Genomic DNA, 9,986 nt, shown 5'->3' with positions numbered 1-9,986 from the left:
AGCATTGGGAAAAAATAAAAAAAAAAGATAAGTACTTGTCATTGTCACAAAATATTTCTTATGCCATTTCCTATACTTACCTACATGAAAAAATTGTCAACATTTTTTAACTTTTTCTTATAGGCATTGACGCATTGTATATTTTTGATTTTTTTTTAGTTTCAATTAAGTATTGTCAATAAATAATTTTCGTTTGGTCAAAAAACTTGAAAATTTAACACAAAGTTCATTATAAGTTGTGAAATTCATATAAATTATTCCCTAAAGGGTTAAAAACAAATACAACTTATTCTACTATTTTCCTTTAAAAATATTGTTTAAAGTTACCATAGTAAAATTCTACTTATGATAATACTTAAACAGATTATTTATTTATTACCTACTTAATATATAGTGGTACCTAAATATTTTGACTGAAAGAAAAATTTCTTATTTTCCATCATGAAATGCAGCTTGAATGAACAACACTTGACTGTCATTTTGGACGTACCTATCTACATTATAACAAAATCTGAGAATAGATTTTAATTTATTTAATATAGGTGTTCAATAAATCATTGTATACCTACGTGCCTTACATGGAAAAACGTTTTTGAGCAGAGGAGGCGGACAATTTGAACTTTAAAAAGCATTTCAAAACTTATTAAAGTTGTGCACTTAATAGTATTTTCAATAATAAGTACCCAATGGGTACTACCCATAACACTATAATATAATTTTATATTATAAAAATAAAATTTTCAAAAATATTATAAATATTAAATAATAATAATAAATTCTCATTAATCTCTTACCTTAAAAAAACCACTTTGTATTGTATTACAATTCACAGGTTATCACTACCAAAGTCGCAAGGTCCAACACAAAATTGTTTTGTGAACACATGGTCGAATTCAGTTGGTTGTTATTGAAAATTATCTTCCATGTCTCCGGTATGGTCTAGTGGCTAGGATACCTGGCTTTCACCCAGGAGGCTCGGGTTCGATTCCCGGTACCGGAATGTATTTTTTTGTATTTTTTTACACACAAATGACAAAAAAATAATTATATTTTTATTATCTGTGAATCAATGATAATATTATACATAAATAATATATTAACTATAATTTATAACAGTATTTGTTTTAATCTCAAACATCAATGAAGTTAGTAAATTTTATTGTGTGCACTATAACTTATGGAGGAGTTGCTGCTGAATATCGTATCATACTATCATATAATATCGTCTGACTGACTTTTATCGCATTGTACAAGTAATAATATAATATGTAGTAAACTAGTAAGGAAAATCATCAAGTCTACAAATAATATTTTCGTTTAAATATCTTGAAATGTCTGTTCAAACAATAATATTGTGCCTATGTATTTTTAATATTTTTTATATACCTGTCTAAGACTTAAGAGAACAACTTATGTTGCGCTTGTATTAATTATTTTAAACTTCAAATGCTTATAAAAGTTACTGTAAATTTACGGTGAATTTTTTATTTGATTTCGGTATAAACGTATGATGAACCTTGTATTAAATGTTCAAACATTTTGACCAATTGAAAAAAAAAATAAAAAATATAAAATGTCTATAAATAGCTCAAAATGAATATATCAAATATTTTGAAAATCATACCATGTGTCTATAACAAATGCTAACACAACCAATTTACAATTTCATTTAAGTATGGTTATTTGTTCTTTTTATGTGGTATAGCCAAATCGATTTTGAAAATAACTTTTTTTTCGTAAAAATTCCCTTTTTACCTTATTTTTTTCTGTCTTTCGCAATTATTAAGAAAATTACTGTATATTTTTAATTTTATCACTCTGACATCCAAATAGATTCACTTTCAGAATTTATTTTTTAAATTTAATATAGATATTTTTTCCGTAATCAATAGTTAAGGATTTTGGGTAGAAATACCTTCAGGCAAAAAACTACAAGAACACACACACATCATTATAAAATTAATATGCACCTACATTTATAAGTCAACTATAGTATCTAAAATCTATAGTGAAACAAATGTTAATAGTTCTGCTATAATTTATAACATAATATTTATAATATAATGTGTATTTAAAATACAAAATGAGAAATCATAACTCATAAGCAATAAATGCAAATTAGTATCTTACTATTTTTAGTGAAAAAAACTAGCGAGCTAGGTTCATAAGAAGAAACACACTAACACTGTTTACAATAACTTTAAATTACATAATTTATATTTTATCATTTGACGACTACATCATTTATATTTGCATTTAACGTAAAACAATTGGTTTGGTTTATACTAATTAATGCAAAACTGTATATATTTCTATATTTAATGTAATTTTAAACGATTTAGTACATAAATTAAAAATGTAAATACTATCTTTATTCAAAGATTATAAAGATTAATCAGGTATTGGTTAAATATGATGTTTTACTAGAACTATAGAATTCTATAGAAAAAAATTCTACAAGGTTAAAATATACACAAAATACAGTTTTAAATAACAATTATATAAAACTTGATGTTATGAAACACGTATATTGTATATGGCGTAGGTATATTAGACATAAAACTAAAAATTCCATTAATATCACGTATAATCAATGACTTAATTATATTTTTGTTACAAAAGAATGACCCAGTGATGGTTTTAACTTATTTGCATGTTACGCACTAAAATATAATTTGTCACCTTAAATTTCAAACCGTTGTGGTAGTTGAGTGTCGCCATTGGACACGGTCACCTAATAACCTACAATTACATTATTATTATCATTATTATATTTTTGTGTATATACTTATGTGTATTATACTGCTATAATTATATTTCATCACTTACAAGAACAATAAAAAAATTGTCCCGTAATTGAACATTTCATTTATAACTATATAGGTATAGTATATTATAATTACAGGATTAATAATAATTATTCGTATCACCAAAGTGTGTCGAAATATTTTTGAAACGAATAATACTTAAATTGTGTACTAAGAATATTATATTGATAGCATTGAATACCTAGTACCTATATATTTAGGTTCATAGACGAGTGACATACATGAAGTAGGTATTGGGTAATTTGGCCTATCGGTGAAATATTTTAATAAATTACTTATACTTTGAGTAAATACGTACCTAATCAGTAATCACTAAGAAAAAATAAAAATATTGCTTGTATCCAAATACTATTACCACATTATAGGTCAATGTCGGTTGGAAACACACACGCATGTCTTTAATTTCTACAGAGCAGAACGAGGGAACTACAATTAATACTTATAAATTTATAGATGATTTTTTTTTATCGTAAAATACTTTTTAAAACAGTCTAATTATATAAAATGTTTCGTATAACCATATCAGTTATAGCTCTCATTTTGCTATCCAGTTTTTACACTACACAAGAAAATATTGTCTATTAGTCTGAGTTTTACGAGCACACGTCGATATACCTTATTGAGAAATGAGAGGTTACATATTATATCCTTATGAACCTGCTGCAGAGAAACAAAAATTTATTAGTTTCCATCCTGCCCCCGTCTAATACAATATTGTAGGATGTAAATATTATAATTCATAGCAAACTCGTCATAGTTATGCTTAATCATTTAGCACAAATACCTACAATCGCAGTATAATATTGAGAGCTTAAGATATTATGTTCTTCATAATATCCAGGGCCACGAAGTTCGAACAAGCTTATGATTTCACTATAATGAGGTGAAATTATATATATATATATAAATAGATACATATACAATATACACCGTCAAGGGACAACATTCAAAGATCATCATGATATATGTTATCACCCGGATGATCGCTGAAGAGTACATTTTTAGCAATTACATGACGTAGATGCAACTCTCGGATCGGAAAAATCAACTCCGTGGTATTATTAAATTTTACTTTTAAATATCGCGGCATATTAAGTTAAGATAAATTTTACGATGGCTATACTTAAAATGGACGTTTGTTACCATACGCGTCGACACCGCCAGACAATAAAAACAGATAGTACCCATAAGATAATAATTGGGCCACTGACCACCGATTCATATAATTATATAGATAAACAGTTTTAATACTTTTTGGTCATCTGGTAGTATAGGTACACTTTTTACAGAAAACAATATGCCTATACATTTTTGAAAAAAAATGTAAAAAAGGTTATGAGAAGGATATAGTCACAAGATTTAACATCTGTAGCAGGTATAATGTACCTATATAAACCTATATTTACATAATATCATAGGCAGCCAATAAAAAAAATAAGCAGTAATACAAATAATAAATTTATTTAAATTTATAAAATTTCTTTAAAAATGTTTCGTTTGAACTTGGTTTTTTTTTGTTTTTATTATGAAGAAATATACGAGTTGTATGTGCCAATATAAGACCAGACCATTAGACTCTCTCAAAAAAAAAGAAGAACTTAATGTCTACCTTGAACAAGGCATGTTTGTTATTTTGGGGTGTAGGTTAACCTAACCTACCTTATACCTACTTATATGTATGTAGAATCCCATTGTACCAAAACATATTGGATGGCGTATTAAGATTAGTGTGAATAGTGTGATTTACCGACGTTTAAATATCATTCGTAAATCTAGAATATAAACATTTGAATTTTTAACAAAACACAAACAAAATAATTACTGAGAAAAATTGTAGTTGAAAAAAATGTTTACACAGTCAGTTTGGTACTTTCCTAACAAAACTAATTTAATAAATAATAACTAAATACATTTTTGATAAATCATAAATGTACACCTACCGGTTATTTTTGTAGGTACTTGATTTTTATTGATAAACTGCTATTGATCATCTGTCTTCGTAATATATTTTATATTTTTTAAATATGTAAATTTTATAATCAAAATTTTTTTAATCATACATTCATACAAACATTTCATTTCATAACTAATTATAAAACTATAAACATTACATTTTAATGTTTCTATTACACATACAGGATGTGGATTACCGGGTGCAGTATACTTAGATATCACCACATAGGATTAGAATAGATCCCTTGATCCCTTTTGTATTATTATACATAATATTATTTTATAACAGTTATCTACAGTTATCACATTATAATTATTGTATTTCAAAACTGTGAATTGTAACTATAGGCACTGCCGCCGTACTGGTATATATGACATAACCTTCAGATATAACCGGTCATGTCCAGACAAATTTGCCAACAACTGTAAAATGTAATAACTGTCATAAATATAACATTCACTGATTTGCAGATCAACTTCTGTACAAATAAGTGTACCTATACCGTAAAAAAATTACATTATATTATTATTATTATATGTATTTATTGATAATATACAATGGTTAAGCATTACCTTTAGGTAGTGTATTGTTGTTTAACGCATTCAAATAAATTAGTATATTATAGGTACTTACCCATAATAGCACTTTTTAAACGTTTCTATATAATATTATCTCTTAGGAATATTGTACCGTGACGAAAATTAAGAACATATAATGAGCAGTATTGGTATTTGGTTACACTATATATTATTATTTATTCGTAATTAATACAAAACTTTAAACTATTATTTTATGAACACACACCTATTTTAATGCGTATTTTAAATCATGATCACGATGTGCCAAAATATATTTTCATTAATATTATATAATGAAAAAATAAAAACATCATAACATACAGAAACTATACGTCTTGAACACTGACTCGACACTGACTTTTAAGGTTTTTTAAATTTTAAACGCATCGACTTAATCGGTGTCTGGCCAGGGACGAGATTCTCGATATACCTACTAATTAGCCAAATCGTGAACGTGAATATAGCTATTTAGCTAGTATCGATGATTATGTTTACAATATAACTAAAACTAAACATTGGATCTAACATTTTTTTAAAACTAGTAAGTTATATCATCAGTACAATTAGTAAAAAGATTTAAAAAAAATAAGGTACTGCTATTGAACCTTCAGATCGTATCAAGGATGTCATAGAACGAAGATGGTGATAATTCTATATGTGAGTTTCTTCACAGATTAGGAAACGATTTAAGTATTTTTGATTACCTAGCTATGTACCTACCTAGATTATATCATAGAAGTATTTAGTTGCGAGTAACTTTGATGAATATAATAAAGAAAATTAAAAATAATAGATTCCTAGGTGTTTTGAGTTGACTGCAGAAGGACATAAAATTATTTGTTTTTATATTTGAATACATTTAATATATTTGACCCAATTTGTGATGATATTTAACTTGCATAAAATAGCATTCTCAAGGATGTGATAGGTAAATTTGAAGAAATCCAAGTTTAAGAAAATGTAATATTATAAAATATAATAGATAATAAATAATAATATGTAGGTATATAATTATTAATAATATAACAATATAATAATATAACGATTAATCTAATTCAGTGGGATTATAATATTTCAAAAGTTGTCGGAAGCATACAAAATATTATCCACAGACGGAATTTATTTATTATAACTTTGGGGTTTACGTATACACAAACTGAGTACCTTTAATTAAATTAATTAAATCTCTCACCAATTATTTCGATAACCTTCGACTTGGTTGTGTTGGGGAAATATTTTATTTTTCGGTATTTTTCTCATAGGACTCGTTGAGGATGTAGGTATACTATATGTATTATTATAATCTATGAATAACACAATTAAGTAATTTGTGTTATTGCTGCGGAATGCAAATTTTTACGTACAATATTGTTAACCTAGGAATATTATAGTTGTATGCCAATGTGTATTCAATCATTGGTAAATAAAATTATTTTAAATTAATTAAATTAGAAAGGTTTAATAAAAAAAAACTTCTCTTAGACGATGACCATGAATATTATTAAGGATTAAGTAATATTTTAATTATATAATAATATTATTTAGTACAACCATTGTGTATAATCAAATATAATACATGTTTATTCCACCAAAAGATGGGTTCTAATGTATGGTTATTCAGGGCCGTATTTAATGTTTTGGCGCCCTTCGGCCACAAATGTATGCCACTCTCACCCTTTTCTCATTTTAAATCATATAACATAATATTATAACACACATATTCAATAATAGTGATCATTATAGATTAATAGGTTGAAACTTACGCCTCCATAAAAAAAAACTGATTCTTACATTACATATTCTATGATAATAATTGTTAAATTACATGGAAGACATAAATGATAAATTAAAATACGTTTGCAACACATAGAACTCTTAAATTTAAACCTGGGTGGATTATATAACAATCAATACAAACTTAAAACGTAGAAGTCCACATTGACGTTAATTCTTTGCATTGGATCAATTTCTAAATAATTTAGAAATTGATCCAATGTAAACATAGACACCATGGATCATAAAGCAGGTATGTAGTTTATAGGTACATAGGTATAAAGTTAGTTTGTTGATTATGAATTGAGACCAATTCGATTTGGCTAGAATATGGTATTGCAATACTGTAATAGGCTGGGATCCTGAAGATTATTTTCTCCCTTTGAAATTAAGTCACACAATATAATGTGAGTTTTTTCTCACACAAAATTAACTTTTAATGACAGTTATATTGTTCTAGAAATTTCATAAACATTGCGAAATTGGAATATAATAATATTATTCTATAATGTATTTGTTTAAAAAAAAATCATAATTATTTTATTGAGAAATGGTGTATTTATAAAATAAATACAGTATGGAATAATATATTTTTATGTTTGTGCAATGACTATAGATTTCCTAGAACAATATAGCTGTCTAAAAAAGTGAATTTTGTGAAAAAAAACCTATACATTATAATCTATAGGTTATGTAAAAAGGTGAAAAGGGTTTTTGTTACGGGTTGACTTTTGAACCACTCGTTCAATATTATCATGTCGTTTTTTTCATTTATAGAGGAAATCGCTAAGCAGGTTTTAAGCATAGTTTTAAGAACGCAACTCTTGTTCACGGAATACTGATAGATATAATAAAAATACGTCAGTGATGCCTTCTGTTCAATAAAATAAAATTATAAAAATTTAAAAATTGTTTAGACCCAAAAACTAATCGACCGATTTTGACCAAAGTTTCAGAGACTATTCTTTGAAATATCAGGAAGAGAGTAGTTACCAGGGCTTGCATTTGAAAAAAAATCCATTTTACGTTATTTACAATTAAAACGTTACACCATTTTTGCGTTTATCGTTATTTACTATTTAGAACTAAAGCGTTATTTAACTTTTGCATTTATCGTTATTCAGAATTAAAATGTTATCCAAGTTTTGCGTTTATCCCTGATACGAAATATAATATAATCGATTCTTAGATTTTTTGCATGAAACAATTAATGTTTCTAATAATCCAATAGAACTTTTAAATAAATAGATTTTAAAATATTTCGTTTCGCGTTATTTTTCGTTCAATGATGTTCTATAAATTACGTTTTCGTTATATTCTATTTAATAATATATAATATATTTTGTTAATCGTTATGTTTTGTTTTGCGGTAGGTATTTAATTGTTTTTGATTATAGCTTTCGGTTATAATAACGTTAAAAGCCCTAGTTTGAACCATGTTCGAAAACATACCACGAATTGTTATATCCAATACGACAGAGGGGGATTACCATAACGTTCAAATTACTTTACAAAGCGAGATATACCGTTGCCGATCCCCATATTTTTACGTATGGCCAGTTGTATGTTGCATGGTCCCGCGTAAACTCAGAAAAAAAAATTATAGATTTTTGCACAATTGTACATATGACCAAAAAATTAATAATATAATGTTAAGAAATATTTGAACGTTAACAAATTTAAATATGTAATGTTTAAAAACGTCTGTACATTCAAATACTATATAGCCCACAAAACGGTCCAAGCCATGTACACAAACAATTATTTATAGTAGGAATTTTTCAGTTTGATACAAATTAGTTTTAGGTAAATAATTGTTTATCCGAAAGCTGCCATAGGTCAATAGGTATTCTTGCGTTAAAACTATTTTTAAAAAAAAACACATCAATGCTCAGTAATCTAGCATAGTGATAATTTTTTTATTGGCGCAAACAACGCAAGGCCCGCCAGCTAGTATATATACATAAAATAATAATTTCTTTGATATTATATTAATTTTGAGCTGAGCACAGGTTAGGTTTAAAAATTTTATAGTTAGCAATTCGTATGGTCAAAGTTTTAAATAAATATAATATGTATATCTCTATACTTATATAGATAACCAATAATTGTCGCCTCCAAAAAAATCTCGACTGTCTTCCAATTAATCCGCCCGAGATCATCTCGATAGATGATATGCTATAAGTAAAACGTATTTTTGAGTCCTGGTATTATGAATGAAGACACTAGCTCCAGTGGCCAATTCATGTCTATAGTTTCAGCTACACATATTATTGTGATATGTTATATTAATAATAATAATAATAATAATATAACGTCTATTTTATACACGGCCCGCACGAGTGGGATAGGCGGATGCACATCACAAAATCTCGGAGTCACGTGCGTTTAGATTTATGACGTACATTTTGTGTAATATTTATTATCACCTTAACACTACGCGTACGTAAGAATAAATTGAAGGCGTCACACGCGAAATACAGTCCTTGAAAATTATTCTTGTTACAGGTTGACAGTTGACGGGTATAGGTACAGCGTGCTAACAACAAATCGGAAGTATCTTTAAAGTTATATTTATATACTTATATGTTTGAAACCTATAAGACAGGGGTGGCCAAACGCTCAAACGGTCGATCTTGGACGATTTATATAAGTCGAACCCCCTTGTTAGAATGTATTAATTATTGTTATACATCTGTCATTTAGTAGATACAGTTATTAAATACATATATTTCGGAATAACCTGTGAAATTGAATTTTCTCACATGAAAGTTATAAAAGCTGAATATATAGGTACCGAGCTATACTTTCTGATGATCATTTAGACTTGAGCGTAGCGTCTTCGTTTGGCAG

The 9,986-nt window shown here is 27.1% G+C and overlaps 1 non-coding gene across 1 annotated transcript; it reads left to right on the top strand.

Moving 5' to 3' along the window:
- The first annotated feature begins 928 nt into the window (after positions 1-928).
- TRNAE-UUC lies at positions 929-1,000 on the top strand. Its single transcript has one exon. It is a non-coding gene; the product is annotated as a tRNA-Glu (tRNA).
- Positions 1,001-9,986: the final 8,986 nt, after the last annotated feature.

The sequence above is a fragment of the Acyrthosiphon pisum genome, chromosome X (genome assembly GCF_005508785.2).
Source record: "Acyrthosiphon pisum isolate AL4f chromosome X, pea_aphid_22Mar2018_4r6ur, whole genome shotgun sequence".
NCBI classification, from domain to species: domain Eukaryota; kingdom Metazoa; phylum Arthropoda; class Insecta; order Hemiptera; family Aphididae; genus Acyrthosiphon; species Acyrthosiphon pisum.
The sequence above is the reverse complement of the archived record's forward strand: the minus strand, read 5'-3'. Positions and strand labels throughout refer to the sequence as shown.